At 41.4% G+C, this 21,246-nt stretch overlaps 1 long non-coding RNA gene across 4 annotated transcripts in view; it reads left to right on the top strand.

Annotated features, from left to right (window-relative positions):
- LOC310767192 overlaps positions 1–21,246 on the top strand; it is a 125,802-nt gene that overhangs the window by 35,588 nt on the left and 68,968 nt on the right. For all 4 annotated transcript variants that reach the window (XR_014550701.1, XR_014550702.1, XR_014550704.1 and 1 more), the window contains one exon: positions 14,467–14,633. This is a non-coding gene — a long non-coding RNA (uncharacterized lncRNA). The remainder of the gene's footprint in view (positions 1–14,466; positions 14,634–21,246) is intronic.

The following is a 21,246-nucleotide window of genomic DNA, read 5'->3' on the forward strand; positions in this document are numbered from 1 at the left end:
ATTTCGCAAATACATTGGTGATACAAGATAAAAGGGTGGAAATTTACCGAGACATCCCAAAACAGTTATTGGACTTGAGAACCACTTATTCAGAACTGGCAAGACTGCTGAGAATCAACACAATTCGTTATAGGTGGGAGTTTCCACAAGGGTTATCATTTACTTACAAGCAGAAGAAGGTAAAGATAAAAACACCAGAGGATTTACAAAAGTTCCTGCACGATCACGGTGAAGATCTCCAAAAAGAAGCAGCAGCACTTTGTCCTCTACCACAAGTTGGGATTCCGCCTGGAGGCGGAGCAGGCCCTACACCCTCGGGACCAGAAGATACACCACTCTAGGTGTAACAAAACAGTACAGGATGTCTCTGCAGCTACTTAGTTGGAATATAAATGGCGGAAATTCTCCGGAAAAAAGAAGGAAAATATTTCACATATTGAAGAAAGAACAATTGGACATTATTTGTTTACAAGAAACCCATGTGACCAGGCTTCACAGAAAAGTCTTAGTTAACAAAAGACTAGGCCAAGAATTTATTTCATCAGACAAGGTTAAGAAAAGAGGCGTGGTGATATATGCCAAGGAGAGCCTGGCACCAAAATTTGTATTTAAAGATGAGCAAGGAAGAATCTTGGCGATTGAAATCCAGACACAAGGAGAAAAAATTTTGATATTAGGAATATATGCGCCAAATGACGGGAAATCAGAATTTTTTAAGAAGCTGCATGAGACCATGCTGGACTATATGGACTACAACAACATCATAATGATGGGAGACATGAATGGAGTGGTATCTACACATATGGATAAGTCTCAAAATCAAAACTTAACATCAGATGGCAGACTGCCTAAAACTTTCTTTGAACTGATTGACAATTTGGATCTGATTGATATATGGAGGACAAAAGACCCCCTAGGTAAAGAAGGAACTTTCTTCTCTGAGGCCCACCTGTCATGGACAAGGATCGACCAAATCTGGACATCTAGAGGGCTGGCACCCAAGACTAGAAAGGTGGAAATCTGCCCAAAAACATGCTCCGACCACAATGCTTTGAAACTAGAACTTAGACTTACCCAAACCGGTTCCTTCAGATGGAGAATGAATGACACCTTATTAAGAGATCAAGAGATTGTGAAAAAGGCCCAAAAAACGTTAAAGGACTATTTTGAAATCAACCTGAACACTACAGTTGAAAAAAGAATGATCTGGGACGCAAGTAAAGCCGTTATGAGAGGGTTTCTGATACAACAAAATACAATCAAGAAAAAGCTCTGGAATGGAAAGAAGGATAAAATATTGGAGAAAATATATCAAGGTGAGAAGAAACTGAGAACCAATCCCAAGTCAAAGGAAGTGCTGAGAGAAATCAAATTCCATCAAGCACAATACTCTAAACTGATAAATCAAGAGATCGAATGGAAAATCAAACAGATGAAGCAAAGATCGTTTGAATCAGCAAACAAATGTGGAAAGCTGCTAGCTTGGCAGCTGAAAAAAAGACAAAAGTTAAATACAGTGACAAATCTAGAGATTGAAGGAAGAATGGTTCAGAAACCAGAAGAAATCAGGAAGTGCTTCCACAGATACTTCAAAGAACTTTATGCACAAGGGCCTCAGAAAGAGTTGGAGATAGATCAATTTTTAAGGATAAATGGACTACCAAAAATAACCCAAGATAAAAGATCAATCTTGAATTGTAAAATAACTCAACAGGAAATTGAAGGTGCCATTCAGAATATGCAACTTGGCAAATCTCCAGGCCCGGATGGGCTTACCTCCAAATACTACAAGACTTTGAAGGACTACTTGACACAGCCTTTGATGGAGGTATGCAACCAGATCATGGAGGGGAAGAGGGCACCGGAAACGTGGAAAGAAGCATTCATCACATTGATACCCAAGCTAGAATCTGAAAAGACCCAGCTTAAGAACTACCGTCCCATCTCACTCCTGAATGTGGATTACAAAATATTTGCAGACATTTTAGCAAGCAGACTTAAAAAGGTCTTAAATGAAGTAATTCACAAGGACCAAGCTGGCTTTCTCCCTGGTAGACATTTATATGGAAATACCAGAAACATCATTGACATTTTGGAACTATTGCAAACCAATAGGAACACAAGGGCGGTTTTAATCTTCATTGATGCGGAGAAAGCATTTGATAATATATCTTGGAAGTTTATGAAGAAAAATTTGGAAGGGATGGGAGTGGGACGGGGGTTTGAAAATGGAATAGAAGCAATCTATTCAGAACAGAAAGCTAAATTAATAGTGAACAATGTGGTGACGGAGGAATTTAAAATTGACAAAGGGACACGACAAGGGTGCCCTCTATCCCCTCTTTTATTCATTTCAGTCCTGGAGGTGCTATTGAACATGATTAGGGAGGACCGGTTGGTACAAGGGATAGAGGTCGGAGTGAAACAATATAAACTGAAAGCTTTTGCAGATGACTTAGTTTTGACATTACAGGAGCCAGAACCCAGTACAAAAAGAGTTTTAGAACTTATTCATGAGTTTGGTCGGGTTGCAGGATTTAAGTTGAACAAACAAAAGACTAAGGTTTTGGCCAAAAACTTGACATCTACAGAAACAGAGGGGTTTCAGAGAGAAACAGAATTAAATGTGGTTAAAAAGGTGAAATACCTAGGGATCTATTTGTCTTCCAAAAATTTGAACTTATTTAAAGACAATTATGAAAAATGTTGGTCGGAAATTAAGAAGGACTTAGAAATTTGGTCAAGATTGAAACTTTCCTTGTTGGGTCGAATAGCAGCTATAAAGATGAATGTATTGCCGAAAATGTTATTTTTGTTTCAGACCCTACAGATCGTGGACAGAGTGGAATGTTTTGGAAAATGGCAGAAGGATATATCTGGGTTTGTCTGGCAGGGCAAAAAGCCTCGAATAAAGTTTAAAATACTAACTGACTCGAAAGAAAGAGGAGGGTTTGCCCTGCCGGACTTGAGGTTATATTATGAATCTGCAGCCTTCTGCTGGTTGAAAGATTGGTTTTTGTTAGAAAACACTGATGTCCTGGATCTGGAAGGGTTTGATAATGCTTTTGGTTGGCATGCATATCTATGGTACGACAAGGTTAAGGTTCATAAACTGTTCAAAAATCATATTGTCAGAAAATCAATTTTTGCAGTCTGGATGAAATATAAGGACTTATTAGAGAGTAAAACCCCGAGGTGGCTATCACCAGTGGAGGCCAAGGCTCGAAAAAGACCCAATATGGAGGCCTATTGGCCGAAATATTGGGAAATAATCGAAAAAATTGGAGACAACTGGAAACTGCAGAGTAAGGATAAACTAAAAAATAAGGTGCGAGATTGGTTACACTATGCTCAAATTCAAGAGGTTTTTAAATTGGATAAAAAAGTTGGTTTCCAAGTGGAAAAATCGAAATTGGAGACAGAATTGTTAGAACCAAAAACTAAGGTATTATCGAGAATGTACAACTTGCTGCTTAAGTGGAATACACAGGATGAGACAGTTAAATCTGCCATGATAAAATGGGCACAGGATGTCGGACATAACATTATGTTTGAAGACTGGGAAAGGTTATGGAACAACGGGATAAAATTCACGGCATGTAGTGCCCTGAAAGAAAATATTATGAAAATGTTATACCGGTGGTACATGACCCCAGTCAAGCTAGCTAAGATATATCACCTGTCTGATAACAAATGTTGGAAATGTAAGGAGGCAGAAGGGACATTTTTTCATCTCTGGTGGACCTGCCCAAAAGTGAAGGCCTTCTGGGAAATGATTTACAATGAACTGAAAAAGGTATTTAAGTATACCTTTCCCAAGAAACCAGAGGCCTTCCTGCTGGGCATGGTAGACCAGAAAGTGTCAAAGAAAGATAGAACTTTGTTTATGTATGCTACCACAGCAGCAAGAATACTCATCGCAAAGAATTGGAAGACACAAGATTTACCCACGTTGGAGGAATGGCAGACGCAGTTGATGGACTATATGGAACTAGCTGAAATGACCGGCAGAATCCGAGATTTGGATGAAGAATCAGTCGAGGCGGATTGGAAAAAATTTAAAGACTATTTGCAAAAATACTATAAGCTGTATGAACTTTAAGACAGTGCATGTTTTTGGAAAGGTTACGCTTTAGCAAATATGATTAAGCAAATGGTAAAATTAATGACAAATGAGAAAAGAAGTCAATGTGAATCAAACATTTTATGTTTATTTTAAAAGGTAACAAAGTTAAGATACAATATACTGAATATGGGTACATAATAATGGAAAGTTCCAACAAGGTTTGAAATAAGGTAACAAATTGCTGATATTGCTACTACAAAGAACGCAGATCTGGAAGGTGTGGGGAAGTCCAATGGTTTTCTTTTTTGTTAAAAAAATCAAAAATTGTTTCTTGTATTTGGGTTTTTCTGTATTGTATTGAATTGTCAAAATTATGAAAAGAAACGTAATAAAAATTATTTAAAAAAAAAAAAAAAAATAAACTATAAGTGTTTTCTTTCAGTTTCCACATAATATATTCTATAATATATTCCAGTGAAGAAGAACCATTTTCCTTGTCTACCAGTTGAGGAGCTTATTGCTATAAGAAAAAAGCCTATAAGGGTGGAGCTTTGCCACAGCCCATAATATTAAGAGGCTCTAAATGTAACCTCTAAATGAGCAGATTACTACAGTATGCTTGAAGGTCTTTTATTATTGAAAAGTTGTACTCATTATCTCTGAAGCGGAATCTTGATTTCCAGGTATGAATTTGTAAACAACGGAGGACTTTGCAGGCATAAAAGCAACCCAATTTTCTCTTTAAACAGCCAAGCGTTTGTTTCCCTAAGAGAATGAATCCAAACAGAGGGGGAAATGTTTTAATGACTTCTTTGAAACAACACCGTTATCACTCAGTATGAATAAACTTATAAAACTGAGAAGAACATTGAAATGTAACCATCTCGCTTCCTAACCAAAGAGCCTGGAAGTAGTAAGAAGCCGGTGCAGCAATGCATGGGGGGTAAATTGGGGTGAGTTTTACTTCCACCACTAATTTTGACAAAACCAACCGGTCTTATTGCAGTTCACTTTAATGCACATTTAAAGATGAAAGCAATTTTCTTTCTTTCTTTTGTATATATTTTGTATTAAATTTTATGTTTTACAATTTAAAATACTCATTTTACATCCTTAAGATATCAATGACTTCCCTTCTTCTCTTTCCATGGTTCATTTTACATATCATAAATCCCTGCATATTTTACAAAAACTATACGATTCAGTATTCCATTATTACGTTCATCAAAACTTCATTACACTGTTGCCAGTGTTTTCAGCTGTACACAATTATTTCCCATATATTCTATAAACGCTTTTGCTTTAAATGTATGTTCTTCTTGTTCTCTTATTCTATATGTTAAATCTGCGAGTTGTGCATATACTGTCAACTTAAGTTGCCATTCTTCTTTAGTTGGGACCATTTTGGGGCTAACAAAACACAGGCCACAGTAGTAGCACACAGAAATAACCTACCATATTTTTCGCTCTATAAGACGTACTAGACCATAAGACACATCTAGTTTTTGGAGGAGGAAAACAAGAAAAAAAAATTCTGAATCCCAGAAGCCAGAACAGCAAAAGGGATTGCTGTGCAGCGAAAGCAGCGATCTGTCTTGCTGTTCTGGCTTCTGGGATAGCTGTGCAGCCTGCATTCGTTCCATAAGACGCATACACATTTCCCCTTACTTTTTAGGAGGGAAAAGGTGAGTCTTATAGAGCAAAAAATACGGTATTTTGACACCTGGGAATTTCAGTCTGAATTATCCCCAACAGAAGGGACTCTGGGTTTTAGGAGAAAGTACTTTCAAATATTTTTTTCAATTCATTATGGATCATTTCCCAATTCTTTTACCCTTTTACAAGTTCACCACATAAGAAAGAACATTCCCTCCACGTCTTTGCATCTCCAGCACTTACCTGATTCAGTCTTATACATCTTAGCAAGCATACTCGGAGTTAAATACCATCTGTAAATCATTTCCAAGTACGTCACCTTCAAAAAATAACGAGCAATTTTCCCATATTAAGCACTTGGTCAGTTGCTTGTCTGAATTTACCTTGTGTTTGTTATAGGTGCTGAAAATCACTGGAAAAGAGAGTCACTTTCCTCTTTGTTTCTTATAATTGGACTGGGTAACAAGGGACAAACAAAGGTCCATATACTTAAAACGATGGTTTTCCCAGTAGTGATGTATGGAAGTGAGAGCTGGACCATAAAGAAGGCTGATCGCCGAAGAATTGATGCTTTTGAATTACGGTGCTGGAGGAGACTCTTGAGAGTCCCATGGACGGCAAGAAGAACAAACCTATCCATTCTTAAGGAAATCAGCCCTGAGTGCTCACTGGAAGGACAGATCGTGAAGCTGAGGCTCCAATACTTTGGCCACCTCATGAGAAGAGAAGACTCCCTGGAAAAGACCCTGATGTTGGGAAAGATTGAGGGCACAAGGAGAAGGGGACGACAGAGGACCAGATGGTTGGATAGTGTTCTCGAAGCTACCAGCATAAGTTTGACCAAACTGTGGGAGGCAGTGGAAGACAGGAGTGCCTGGCGTGCCCTGGTCCATGGGGTCACGAAGAGTCGGACATGACTAAATGACTAAACAACAACAACATTTCAGCTTTAAAGGCTTTTTTTTTGGGGGGGAAGGGGTAGAATTTTGCATATTGGTACTATTTTTTGTAGCAACCAGTTTATAATATATACAATATATAGCCTTGGAAACGTAGAAGTGAGGAAATGGACAAACCAGAACTGTTTTTCATTCAAGAGTTTCTAAATGCAACTGCTGCATGTCACATTCAAGCCAATTTTACATAAATTACATTTCTTAAGATGGTGTGCTATAAATATTGGATAAAACTGCTTTCCTGCTTGTTGGTTTACAGTTCTAAAGATATCTCACTTATCAACAAAGTATATAAAAAACACTTTAAAAAGACTCAGGCACATCACACATGGAAAACCTCTCATTTTCTTCTGAATATTTTTGACAGCAAAGCCTTCTTCCATTGCTTTTGAAAAAGAAATGTTTGCCAATTGTATTTGCATTTTCTTAAAAGCTATAAAATGATATGTTTGGTATTCCTCTTAATTTGAAAAGTCATAAATAAAAAGTCTGAATCTTAACATTTAAATAGGTGCTTTCTTCTCAGATGAAGTACATCAAATTCATGCACGTCTACATTAGGATTTGGTACAGGAGAACTATGTTAAAATAAACAGGCATAGGTTCGATATGGGAAGATATAATCTTTACTTACTCTGGGTTGGATCCAAATTTAAGGGAGTAATCTTATACACAAGAAGATGGCGTAAAGCAAGCTGGTGTGAGTTAAGAAGGCCTCGCGGATCCAAACTCCATTCTGTATTGGGGCAGTAGTTGGATGAGCCAGCCTAAGTTACACCACCCTTTTGCCAGCTTAATTTGTGCTGGGCTGCCAGATCATGTGGCAAAGCTGAACAGGTTTAGGAACCAACTGAAGACCCTAATTTCAGCCGCAGCAATGCCCTTAGAATGCTGCTTTTTCAGGACTTAAGATCCACTGTGCTCAGCTCGGCCATCTGGGTCCTGGGATGTAGCAGATACCTCCCCATGTCTCCAGCTAAATCAAGCATGAAGGAGTTAAACCAGCATAGCCCGGTTGTGCGGAGAACCTCTCACCTCAGCCAGAGATCTGCTGAATCCTAACCCACTCATCCCAGCAGATCTTGTTATAGGATTGTTCCCAAAGGTAGGAATCCTGTACCTACTAACCTGAACATAAATCCGTTGAACTCAGTGGGACCAACACTGCAATCGTATACAGGTCTACTCAAAAAGTAAGTTGCATTAGTTCTCATTTAAACCTGTTGAATGTCATTCATGACTAGCTTGTCCCATTGATTTCTGCGGTATCTCAATTTAGCTAACCGTCTGGATCCAATTATCTGTCTGTAGCAGGATTGCCCAAACTTAGGTCTGCAGCTGTTTTTGGACTACAACTCTCATCATCTCTAGCTAACAGGACAGGTGGTCAGGGATGATGGGAAATGTAGTCCAAAAACAGCAGGAGGCCAAAGTTTGGGAAACCCTGGTCTATAGTAAGCCCAAGGCTGACTCCAATGAGGTAGCACCATACATGTTCTCTCACTGTGTGTGGTGCACGCAACAGTTTCTTTGGTTTGTGCTGGCCGAAAAATTGTTTGCACTGGTCAAAAAAAGTTGGCAATTCCTGGATTACAAAGATTGTTTGTGGGTTGCATTTGTCCTGGCGAGGCGATGTTGTGAGAGTGTGGGTTGTACTGACTGACACATTCCTTTATCCTGCAAACAAATGTAACATTGTTAACTGCCTAGATGACATTGTTAATTGGACAGCATAGACATGATATAAATAAATGCATAAATATATCTTTTTGCTTTTATTCAGTTGCTAGCTAAAGTGACTTGACTTAATTTCCCCTACTTGACTTACTTTCCTATCACACCATCTGCAATCCTTGTGCAAAGGCTAGAGTGGCAGAGGGAACAAAATAGGATATTATTATGCAACAGCAGGATAATAATAATAATAATAATACTGAATGAATGAATGAATGAATAATACTCCTCTGTCCATCTGACTGGGTTGCCACATCCAACAAAAATGCATGAAAAACAGCAACAACATCAAACATTAAAAGCTTCCAAAAAACAGGGCTGCCTTCAAATGTCTACAAAAAAAATCTCATTGCGTGTCGAGGTCCCCAGGCCACCCCAAATAACTCACACAACAAACAGAATTTTTGTTTAAGGTTTTTGGCATAATCTTCGCCACAACTTTATTAAAATACAAAAAATGTGAGTGGTTGCTTAGGCATTGGTTGCGACTATCTGCCCCCCAGTGTGGGACAGACTGACATTTCGCAAGCCTGTGAAAGTCAGAGAAGGGGAATACATTTTGAGGTAGCGACGGAGCAGGGAACCTGCCCTCAGCCTTCCCCAAACGCAACCAGGGACTTTTGCGTGGCCCTAGCCCCTTGACAGGGTTCGGACAAAAGCAATAGTGAGCCCCTGTATTCCTTTAATGAAATCCCTTGCAGCAACAACATTAGAAGGGCAGGCACAGCCAATCCATGCCCCTCAACCAACCAACCATAAGCCAATGCCTAACCACAACCTTACAAGTTGTGACGATTTGCTACGCACTAGGCAAAAAATCAAGTGGCCCCAGCCAATCAGCCAGATGGACAAAATTCCTACCGGGCCCCTGCCCCAAGAGCAGACGACCCCATGACAGGCATAGCAAGGTCAAAGCGAACAACCCTAAATATAGGGAGGGAGGGACGGGCAATCCAATGCAAGGAGTGAAAAGAGGAAGCTCTACACCTCGTGCAGGGAGTTTTAACATTTCTGGCTGTCAATCATCAAATGACAACATTAACATCTTCCTAACAACAAGGGAAGCCTGCCCCACAACTTTGGAGTGTCTTGTCGGCCCCCACCGCAACACGTGCTCTCCATGAAGGAGAACATGCTTTGTTGCTTAACTCTTTGACGTATGCTGGGAGAGCATTCTACAGAGTGGGTGCTACTACCCAAAAGGCCTTCAGTCTGGTTCCCTGTAGTTTCATTTCTTGCGATGAGGGAACCACCAGAAGGCCCCAGATCTGGACCTCAGTGTCCGGGCTGAATGATGAGGATGGAGATGCTTCTTCATGTGTGATTTAAAACAACAACAACAAGGTCTCTATGGCACATAATTTTGATTTTATTGTTCTGTCTTTTGTATGACCCTCTACTTACGGTCCTCAGCTTTCTTTCTGCTCCAGTGCTTTTAACAGTGGCATGACAAGCATAAATTCTGAAACATGATATTCCTGGCGAGAAGAGGCTGTGATGCGAAAAACTTCTTGACTTCTGGCTCTCAAGCTGCTGTTAAAGGCACAGGTGCCCTGCCAAAAAGAAAGTTGGCTGCCTTACGTGTGAGTAGAACGTTCATTACCATGACTTCATGCACTATTTGGCAATGCATTGCATTGAAAATGAAAAGCAACATGCTCCATTGCAGACTCAACAGTTCCGCCAAATGGCATGTTCCGTTGCTCTCTTGTCAGCAGAACATCTGACTGTTATTCAATCAATACGTTTCAGAAGTTACTATCTCCTTCCCTTCACAAAGCATCCGGTTAAGATTGAGAAGGTGAAATATTTGTGAAGGTTCTCTTCGGTGCAAGGAACAAAATAACACAAGGGTGATTGTGCTCCAAAAGAGAGCATAAAAGCACAGCTCCAGGTGGTTGAAATAAAATTCAAGAAGAAAACTGTGAAAGCCACGGCCAAATTGCAGTGAAAACAACTGCGGTCAACAGCTGAGCTAATTAGTACAATATTCTGTGGCCAATTAGGCTACAAAAACTCCTCTCCCAATTTGCGAGTGGTGAAAATGCTGCTGGATATTATCTGGGGGAGAGTAGCAGAATTCTCCCCAACCGTTTTGGGGCAGGTCGTTCTACAGAAAGGAAACATTCAGGAAATTATCCTCTGTTAAATTTTGGCTTAGTCAATACTGAATGTTAGGGTTAGTTCATACTGGGGAATGAAGGGAATGATGTGGTAAGGGAGGCAGATTGAAAGGAGTAGGAGCCACGTTTCTTCCTTCCATCAACAATATGAAAATGATACTAAACATTTAAAATGGATCCACAGATGCAACTGGAAGTCTCTGTCTTATTTATGGGTGGTAGAAGGCATATATTCTCTGTGGCGGCGGGAGTGGAGGCGCTGCAGAAATTCACCAACAATTCAGAGTTTCACCTGTTAGCATTATGTGATTTCCTTCCATGCAGAAAATCAGATGCCAAAGAGAATAGTTTTAGCCTAGCCTTCCCCTCATAACAATAGTTTTCTATTTTTTAAGTATGGAGGCAGATTTGTGACCTCACTAAGAATTAGACATTTCCCTCATCCTCAGAGCAATAATTAAACTAGCATACTTTACAGACGTGTTATGATGATCACCTAAATAAAGTACAGGTAACTCACATCTCATGTGGGGGTTACTTTCCCGGTTATCGTGTGTGTCTGCAAAATCACAAAAAGCCAGAACAACCACTAGAAAACCTTTAAAAAAATAGCTGGACTTACCAGTGAGGGATGACAGCAGCTTAGTCTTCCTCCTCCCCTCCATCAGGAGATGAAATTAAATTATTATTTGGCAACACACAGAAGTATAAGAATAAGATGTGAGTTACCTGTAAGTGAAATGTACATAATAAGCAGGTTATTTTCCTTTAAAAAAATGTTTAAGGGTGCTCTCATTTTGACTCAAGAAAATCACCATTTTATAGTTCAAAGCAGGAGAAATAAACATTAAGGAAACACCATGACAAGAAATAAGGCCGTCATCGGGGGTAGCAATGGAAGTGATGATTCACTGTGCTAAAGAAGAAACTAAAAAAATAATTTTTAACATTTCTTCTGTTAGATTCACATGTTTAGGGGTACGCATACCCCTGTGTACACATACCCCTGTGTACCCCCAGAAAAAAGCACTGATAATAAGTATTATCCTTAATTCTGTTTTCCGAAATAGCATGTTTAGATGCAAAGTGAAGAGGGTCTCATTCTTTGAAAGTTGTGTAGAAAAAAATAATAATTTTAAGTATGTGCAGCTTTTCTTCAAAGTTCTTGGTGACAAATGATGCTTCTTGAAATTTTCACTTCTCCACAACTAAAAGGTCCAGGGACTTTGTTGCTCTTTGCAGATGGTTACCTTGCATGCTAAGGCTGTCTTAACTCCTAGTCACTGGCATTTGTCCCATTCTTCATGGAATCAGATAATTCAGATGAGTTCCACCAGCACATCTGCTTCCAGCCAGTTCCATGTGTACATTGCGTGCAGTTGTGGAATTTTCCTTTTGCTGTTTAATTAAATCTGGTAAACATTTGTTTCATTTGATGCTAACCAGTGTTTGCAACTTTCAAAGGGCTGAAGCAGCTCTTTTCGTTGCCTTTCTTTCAAACCACCCTTTAGAAAACTCAACAGATTGCAGCGCTCTCCCATCAACGTACTGATTAGGACTGGGCAATATATTGATATATTGCCCCAAACCGGTTTGAAGTCCATATGGTGATGTTATGTTTCCATCGAGAGCAAGCAGGCAAATACCTCCCTGCTCAGCTGTAAAGCCTTGCTTTTGCTGCAAAATAAACTTTATCTGTCCAGAGCACCACTCTCCCGTGGCTGGCTCAATCACTGGCAGAATCTGTGAGTGGGCGGTTCTTAAACTTTCCCCAGCAAAGCAATTTCGTGACGCCCAGTCTGCGCCTCCCCTCTCTGCGTGGAAGCTTACTGCGCAAGGAGGGCAAGGGTAACGGAGGTCCCCTTTCCTCCCCGCTTTGCCCAGGCAAGGTGTCCTGGCACCACCTCACCTCCTCCGAGCCCTGCAGCTCCTCTCCACTGAAGGCGTGGTTACTCTCCTCCGTTGAAGAGGAGCTGCTTCCCACGATCCTTGGGAGGCTCTCTATAATCCGTTCGGCTTTTCCTCTCTCCCTCCTGAACCGATGGCAGTTCCCTGACAGGTGATATCAGTTTCATAATTTTTGAGCCAGCAATATTCTGTAAATCAGGGATGTTCAACTTACAAGAGACTATGATCTACTCCCACTTTAAAATACTGCCAGTGATCTACTCATTGGATTGACAAGAGTTGTTGAGCTTTCTTTGGGGGAGGGGGGATCTCACGATCAACCACGATCTACCATGGACCCACCGTGATCGACCAGTAGATCGCAACCCACCTATTGGACCTACTGTAAATCATGTGTGTATGTGTGCATACTACACATGCAAAAATCACCATGTGAGGGGAAACTGAAGCCAGCAAATGCCTCTACATAGCTCCATCCTTATTTGAGACACTCTGATACATTGGTATATCATGGTGTTTAGCTGGCGATACATCACGATGCTGAAAACCAGTTATCGCCCAGCCTAGTACTGATTTGATCATCAGTATCTTAATGACAGCAATGTGACTGGATCAGATTCTCCCAGGCTATTCATTCTTGTATCCTCTCACTTGCTCTACAGTTGCCAAATATTTTACTGTTAAGGCTCTTGTGTCATCAACAGCAGCTGGACACAGAGAAATCCAGCACATGAAGCTTTCCCAACTGGCTCTCTTGGTGCCAGAAAAATCTTCATCTGCTAAGGACCAAACTAAATGTTGTATTAATATCATATTTGTTGTGCAGAGTGTGTTTTTTAATTAAAAAATGCAGATAGCACTAAGTTGGCGAATGGGCTATTAATTATTATCCCTGTACTGTTCACCTTCAAGTCTGAGGTCAGTCAAAGAGGGCCTAATCCTCTTTTCACTTCTGTAAAAGATGCTAGGAAAGGGACAACATGGGACAGCCCCCACTTTTTTTTAGTGCTCCTCAACTCTGGAACTCCATTCCTAGAGAAATATGGTTTGTCCTTGCGGTGGATAGTTTTAGAAATGAGCAAAAATTTGTTTATTTTTTAATTCCTCCCAGGGCTTCATTAAATAATTTTTGCCTTTTTTTGTTCTCTGATCTCTTACCCTGTTGTTTGTTCTGTAAAGTTCTGGGGGTTTGGGGTTTGGTTTTTGGTATTTCATGTGTGTGTGTGTGTGTGTGTGTGTGTGTGTTTGTTTTTGTAAGCTGCCATGGGTGCCAAATTGAAGGAAAGACGATGAATAAGTATAACTAATGAATAACTAAATATCTGTGAAGCACCCTGGGATCTCTTGATAAAGGGTGGCATATTGAATTTAATAAAAAAAATAAAAAAATATTAAAATTGTAGGACTATCATTCCACTCTTCCCACCAATATCTTTAAAGAAACTCCTTTCTTGTTTTAAATCAGAGCAGGACAGCCAGCGGTGGAGTGCCCTGGTACTGACACCACAGAATAGTGATAGATGTGGATGAGGCTGTGGTCTAAACCACCGAGCCACTTGGGCTTGCAAATCAAAAGGTCGGCGGTTTGAATCTCCATTATGGGGTGAGCTCCCATTGCGATGTCTGAGCTCCTGCCAACCTAACAGTTTGAAAGCATGCCAGTGCAAGTAGATAAATAGGTACTGCTGCGGCGGGAAGGTAAACGGCGTTTCCGTGCACTCTAGCTTCCGTCACAGTGTCTATTGAACCAGAAGCGCTTTAGTCATGCTGGCCACATGACCCGGAAAGCTGTCTGTGGACAAATGCCGGTTCCCTCGGCCTGAAAGCAAGATGAGCGCCGCAACCCCATAGTCAAATTCAACTGGACTTAACCATCCAGGGGTCCTTTACCTTTTCCTTTTACCTAGTGATCTTTACAGCCCTGCCCTATGTGTGTTTAGTCAAAAGTCAGAACTGTTCAAACCAACAAGATATGCTAGGGCATTTCAAGTGTAAAGCTGTATCAAAACTCTTCTTGATACAGGTGGCCTGAAATGAATTTTCATTTACACCTGAAAAGTGTAGTGTGCATGGGGGAGGCAAGATCAATGGATGAAGGAAGGGATGCAGCAGAAATTTGTTCACACCACTGCCTAGATTTCCCTAATATGGAAGTAATGGGATTGTGACTTCTCTTCTAAACTCAGCAAGGTCTGGTAACTTTTCTCTAATGACAGCCATTTTGTGGCCAATGTGATAGTGATTTTAAGGCATTGTGTACTGTTTTTCTTGTAAGTTCAGAGTGTGCCGATGACAAATTTAAGTTGTATTTTTGTGGTTGGAAACTTTATATCTCATATTATATATTTGATCTCCTCCCTCCAATTGCTGTAGTCTATTTTGAACTGCAGTATGTGGGGCAATATGTTGCCTCTATTTGTGGGTGCCTATTATTATGGGTCATGTGTGCTCTGTTTTTAGAATAATTTCCATAACTATATAAAGAAAGATTTATGTCAGTAATTAAAAAATTACAAAATGTGACTTTGAATTCTGCCTGAGTTGGGTAGAAACATATTTTTGTGAGTCTGACTTAATTTATAGTGAACTTCATTTAATTTTAAACAGGTTTGGTTGTAGCTCTGCTGGAAAACCCATATGTATTTTTTAATCCACATATTTAGTGATTGTGGGGCTTGTGAGTGTGTTAGATCCTAATTTCTTACATTACTGTTGAGCATGTGAGATGTTTTCGTGCTGTGCAAGTGGAAAGAAGAGAAATATTAATTGGTCCCAGACTGGAAAATGGTTTTGGTTTCTTTGAAGAATAATTGTGTTGTGGGAAAAATCCTCATCTGGTTTTTTAAAAAATTATTATTATTGTTCTACTTATGGGCTTGTAAATAATAATAATAGAAAATACACGTTCAATAATGTATCACACACTGATGAAGGTTCTGCTTATGTGGTGTGTTCTCCATTTATGTTGCAGTAGTTCAGATTGTACTTGATTCTGGAATAATAGCAGCTAAAAAACATCCAGCAGTATTTACAATCTGGGTAGTCTTATTATGGGCTTGGGCATTGGCTAAGAATATGGTTTGGGTGCTCTGGTGAAGGTGAGCAGGGGTACACCTGGTCCCTTAGATGAGAGAGGCTGCAAACCCCATATAAGAACTTCGTGAAAGCGAAACACATGCAACACTTATTTATTTAAAAAGCACTTTCAAAATGTCCCCTGAAGACAATTCAGGGAGAGTGGCTTACCAGGAAACAGGTAGGGGGAAAAGGTTGAGCTGTGTCAAAATGTCTCAGAAGACATATTTGAGTAAATGTTGTTTTACAAACCCCTCTACAGAATTGGCACTATGCACAATCTTCTATTATTATTATTATTATTATTATTCAGTGGCCATCATTCTTTCCATCCCCATATGCCTTGGAATGGTGTTAGGTCCAGGTCACTATGGAAATCCAGTTGTGAAAGCCAGGGCTCTGAAACATTTCTGAGGTGTGACCCTCTGAGGAAGACATTCGAAACAGAACCTTACCCAGAAATCTGTCTGTTAGCAGCTTATCACATTCTTCAATATCGGCACCTCCCCACTGACCACTGACATGCGCACCATTTTTGGCATCAAAAGAGAGCATGGTGTAGCAGGCCGGAACTTGCTTGCACATGCCCCATTGATGTCTGCAGTGACCCAGAATGGAACCCCCACGTAAGCTGGGATTCCCCTGTAATACCATTGCAATAGTCCTAAATTATAGGTAGAGCTATGAAATATTCTTTGTGTGTGGTCTAAACCACTGAGCCTCTTGGGCTTGCCGATCGGAAGGTCAGCGGTTCGAATCCCCGCAACCGAGTGAGCTCCCATTGCTCCGTCCCAGCTCCTGCCAACCTAGCAGTTCAAAAGCATGCCAGTGCAAGTAGATAAATGGGTACCACTGTGGCGGGAAGGTAAACAGCGTTTCTGTGCGCTCTGGCTTCCATCATTGTGTTTCATCGCACCAGAAGCGGTTTAGTCATGCTGGCCACACAACCTGGAAAGCTGTCTGTGGACAAACACTGGCTCCCCTGGCCTGAAAGCAAAATGAGCACTGCAACCCATAGCCACCTTTGACTGGCGCTGTGGGTTAAACCACAGAGCCTAGGGCTTGCCAATCAGAAGGTTGGCGGTTCGAATCCCCATGACGGGGTGAGCTCCAATTGCTCTGTCCCAGCTCCTGCCAACCTAGCAGTTCGAAAGCACGTCAAAGTGCAAGTAGATAAATAGGTACCACTCTGGCAGGAAGGTAAATGGCATTTCCGTGCGCTGCTCTGGTTCACCAAAAGTGGCTTAGTCATGCTGGCCACTTGACCTGGAAGCTGTACGCCGACTCCGGCTCCCTCGGCCAATAAAGCAAGATGAGTGCCGCAACCCCAGAGTTGGTCACGACTGGACCTAATGGTCAGGGGTCCCTTTACTTTTAACCATCCAGGGGTCCTTTATCCCTTTTCATCTTTACCTTGTAAGCCTTGCTGAAATGTGCACTTTGCAGTTGGTAACTCCTCATCATCACTATATCATTGCCACAGTCATGTAGCTTTCAGCACTTTTTGCGGTTGCTATAAAGAAATGTGCCTTTGTATGCAATTTTGTGCTGCTCAACATCGTTTAGTAGGTACATAGACCAGTGGTTTCAAATTGTGCTCTTCAGCTGGATCCCAGAAGCTTACAAGGGATTTGTCATTAAAACAGGTAATGCCAATAAAGGGAGACAGGTTTTCCGGAGAGGGAGGGTGGAGGACAGCTTGGCTGTCACTGCTGATCTTGGGACATGCAGCCACAGCGGAAGCTGGGAGTGCTTTTTATTGCGTATTCTAAGGTTACAATGGCTTAGCCCAGGGGGTCTCTGCGATACCCTACAAGAACAGAGTACGCATCCTGGAACATGCTGTAGTATTCTCAGCAGTGCTCAGGACTCAGTTAGTTTTCACCCATAACTCTCTTTTTGCTTGCTGATTTTCTGTGCTACTCCCCTTCCCAACTCCACTGGAAAATTGGTTTCTGAGAGAAGAGACAAGGAGAGATAAACGATGGTTGGAGAAAGGGAACTGGGAGCTGTGTGTCTAGTTTCTATTGCCACAGGCCGTTGGAGATTTCAGAAATCTCAGCAGATACTCTCAGTTTTAATGTATAGCCAGGATCTCTGTCATTGATGGGGGACACTTCCCAGTGCTTTCCAAACTGAGATCTCCAGCTGTTTTTGAACTACAGTTCCCATCATCCCTGACCACTGGTCCTGCTTGCTAGGGTTGATGGGAGTTGTAGTCCAAAAACATCTGGAGACCCAAGTTTGGAAAGCACTGACTTAGCCTTTCAGATGTTGGTGGACTTCAACTCGCATCTGCCCCAGCCAGTATGGCCATAGGTCAGGAATTATGGGAGTCGTAGTCCAGCAACCTATCGAGGCCAACAAATTCTCCATCACGTAGACTCCATGGCGCAGGTCCCCTGATATTCTAAGTTGTTAATATGGAAGTCTGTTAAGTAAACTGCCCAATGGAGGAAATACCTACTCTGAAGTGTACAATTTTAGCAAGTGTAGCAGAATTGTCAACTGTTTAGGAACACTTGCAGCACATTCTCTTGTACCCTGGTGTTCCATAACAGGTGTTCACTTTAATTCTTCCTAATTTTAATGGTATCATTTTTCTGCCTCTTCTGAAAATTACCTTCTCCTTTCTGTAATTTGGGCCACTCGAGATCTCCCATGCTGTTCCAGTGGTGGTTGGAGTGATTGTTTTCTTTGAAGTGGGACCATTAGAGTGTCAGCTGGATGACGTTAATCATACTCCCAATTTAGGAGCATGGCTGCTTGTGTCTTAAAAAAAAGACCTGCTTGATAGTTGACGACAGAAGAGGCTGCCTTTTAGCATAGCTGATGTAGGCAACTAAGCAGGCCTTTGCAACTGCTTTAATCCTGATTAATCATCAGCTTCTGGTACCCTTCAAGAATGTCACCTGTATCCACAAGCTATGGTAACATCAGCACACACACAAACAAACAAACAATTTGGGTCTTGGAGTTCCACAGCATATCAGTGATTTTACTGCATCTGTTTGTTGATTTATAGCAACAGGGAATAGAAATGGGCTGGCCTGTGTTGTACTATTGTTCCCCATACAAAAATTTTCCCACCATAAATGGATGTGCAAAGCCTGTGCTTTTCTTTTCTTTTCTTTTCTTTTCTTTTCTTTTCTTTCTTTCTTTCTTTCTTTCTTTCTTTCTTTCTTTCTTTCTTTCTTTCTTTCTTTCTTTCTCTCTCTCTCTCTCTCTCTCTCTCTCTCTCTCTCTCTCTCTTTCTCTATCACACAAACAAAGAGAGAGAGAGAGAGAGAGCACAGTTGCAACTGGAGCCAGGATGAAAGAGATGAGATGCTTGAAACTGATTGAACCAGGGCCAGATTATATTAATAACATAAAGGTAAAAAAGGTAAAGGAAAAGGACTCCTGGACAGTTAAGTCCAGTCAAAGGTGACCATGGGGTTGTGGCACTCATCTCACTTTCAGGCCAAGGGAGCCGGCGTTTGTCCACAGACAGCTTTCCGGGTCATGTGGGCAGCATGACTAAGCCACCTCTGGCACAACGGAACACCATGATGGAAGCCAGAGCACATTTACCTTCCTACCTGACCTATTAATCTAATTGCAGGGATTCGAACCGCCGACCTTCCAATCAGCAAACCTAAGAGGCTCAGTGGTTTAGACCACAGCGCCACCCGCACCCCTCGTTTACCAGGTAGAAATGAGGAGTGCAAGGAGTTATTTCCGCCATCGACCTTGAGTTGAGCACAACCTTGTGCATGGGAAGGAGCACAATGAGGGTGGTCTTCTTGCCCCCACTCTCTCCTGGGACCCACAACACTGGGCAGGTGCAGTAGGGTGCCCTCAAGAATGGCCCCTACACCTAGAGCAGCTGGTTTCTAGAAATGCCCTTCACCTTCAAGGGTGCTTCACCTATTCCTCTCTCTGCCTTTCACTTCCATTGTGCCTTCCTGCCACAGGAGCTTGGCACACCTCCGTTTAGCTCAACCACCACCTCACCTCATGGAACACCATTATTGTAGGCTCCCCTGCAGGCTCAGCAATAAAATAAAATAAAATAATAAATGTCATTGCTCTGTCAGTGCTGAACCACTTAAGGGTCTGACACTGGAATTTGCGAAGATCAATTCATCAAGCATCCCTTGGCAAACTGTGGACAATCTGGTGTTCTAGGTAAGATAGGCAGGGGGTGATGGGACTTGTGGCAACCACAACAAAGGCACAGATACTGTATCCAATTTGAATTGAGTATTGACAATACTCAAGAATACAATAAACTGTGTCCTTAAATGTGGCAATGGAAAACTGGTAGTTAATACATAATGGTTGTCTTCCAGCACATCAGTTTTGCTTTTCAGAGCTGGCAATACTGGTGATGTGGCTGAGTATTTAAAAACAAAGGTATGTATCCCTATTAGGTGTTAAACTGGGCAGTGACGTCCACAGCAAGCTTGTTTCTACCAAGAAAGCCTCACACTTGGTTCCTGCCTTTGAAAGGGCAATGCATGTTCGTAACAGCCTCTCAGTGCTGTTCTCAGTGGCTTGGGAAATGCCTACATGATACACCTTGTGGGAACACTCAAATTTATTCTATTACTTTTTGCCTCTCCCGAATCTTAACAGGCTACTGTGATGAGGGTGGGAACAGGCTGGGGGGAAAAGATTACGTTTTATGTTGGTTGGAATATGCGGCGTGTTTTAATGCTGCTTTAGTGCCTGCCATGGAGACCATGTAGCAGAACGTCAGAAGTTCCCTCCAAGTTTCTCAATATGCTTTGCGCCCTGCTGGGAATGTTTGTAAGAATGGCATTATTAAATGGAGCATTCCAGTGATTTCTTGAATGAAACATTGAGGATGGCTGCTATATTTGTTGCCAGCATGGCAAACATGTATTATAATCTGATGCAGCAAATTTATGTGAGCTCCTTTATTTAACACAATATTAGTTGGCCAGACAATAACTATTTTGTTGAACTGTCAAACCGTGATAGCTGGAGGCTGTCAATAAGTGATGTCATGTGTTTCCCTACACCCCTCTGAGGATTACTTGCTAATGAATGACATTGTAGGAACAAAATTGGAGAGGGTGCTGCTGCTGAGAATTGGAACCTTCTCTGTATAAAGTCTGTATGGTCTTTTCAGCTTAAATTCCATTTCTGCTGGCATCCCTTTTAAAAAACGGCTGGTAGGAAGGTGGCGGGGAAATAACATTTCAAAGCAATTCTTTCTATACTCATATTTCTGTTGCCTTCTTTATCAGCTTCTCCACACCCCAAATCTCCAAATACAAGCAGGTGCCCTCGAGACATCATTAAATTTATTCCCTTTCACTTACATTTTTTAAGACAACACTTAATCTTCCTTTTTGGTTTAATGAATAATGAAGCACCTGGCCTTGCCATTGAAAAAGCAAATGTCAGAAGCTGCTTATCCTAAGATTTACGACCTGTAGAGGTGCCCAAGCTGTGCTGTTTTTGCAACAGCATGGTATGAATGTTGGTGAACAGACAGGCCCATGCTGCTAACCAAGGCTGCTGTAAACAGAAGAACCATCTTGCTAAGTCAGGCCCACCTTGTTTACTCATGGTTCCCCACATCACGAACCCTGTGAAACTTCCACTATTTTTATCTGAATATCTTTGGCTTTCCATTGGAGTCGATCAGATGTTCAGCCTAGGGACAACCATCCCTCACCTAGCCTGGGATTTTGTTAACAAGCAACTCTAAATA

The sequence above is a fragment of the Podarcis filfolensis genome (assembly GCF_964270895.1).
Source record: "Podarcis filfolensis genome assembly, chromosome: 7".
In the NCBI taxonomy this organism is placed as follows: Eukaryota; Metazoa; Chordata; class Lepidosauria; order Squamata; family Lacertidae; genus Podarcis; species Podarcis filfolensis.